Raw genomic sequence first — 521 nt, 5'->3', positions numbered from 1 at the left:
CCCCACTCCCGACCCGCAGCCCCTGCCCCCCAGCCCGGCCCGTGCCTGCAGGGCTGGATCCTGCCCCTGGGATCAGGTCCCTTGCACTCGGCGCTGGAGCAGCCGCAGCCTAAGTGAATTAGCGGCCCCGAGGGGGCAATTAGCGGCCCGGGCCTCTCCCCGCGCCGGGCGGGGGCTGTGCAGGGCCCACGCGTGTGCAGCCCAGCGCGGTGTGAGCAAGCGGGGGAGGAGGGACCGGAGTCCGGCACGGCAATAAACCGGGTGAAGCGGCGTGGGGGGGGGGGGGGGGGTCATGCGTGGGCCGGGCCCTGCCCCCCTCCGCGCGGGGGGCACTTGGGAGACGCTCCCTAGGCACTTTCAAGGCCGCCTCTACCGTCCGGGGGGGGCAAAGGGGCCCCGCCCGGAACCCGGGCCTTAAAGGGGCAATGCACGGGGCGGGCCCACAGCGGCTGAGCCCCCCTCAACCTGCCCCTAGCCCCCCCGGACCCGCGAGGGGCTCCCCGGGAAGGGAATCTGGGAGG

At 75.0% G+C, this 521-nt stretch overlaps 1 protein-coding gene across 1 annotated transcript in view; it reads left to right on the top strand.

The window, feature by feature from the left end:
- The window catches only part of SLC11A1 (solute carrier family 11 member 1), a gene marked incomplete at its 5' end in the record, with an annotated part of 7,070 nt that overhangs the window by 5,313 nt on the left and 1,236 nt on the right, over nt 1–521 (top strand).

This window comes from Alligator sinensis, unplaced genomic scaffold (genome assembly GCF_000455745.1).
Source record: "Alligator sinensis unplaced genomic scaffold, ASM45574v1 scaffold1332_1, whole genome shotgun sequence".
Classification (NCBI taxonomy): Eukaryota; Metazoa; Chordata; order Crocodylia; family Alligatoridae; genus Alligator; species Alligator sinensis.
Note: the sequence above shows the minus strand (reverse complement) of the source record. Positions and strands in the feature narration are given on the sequence as shown.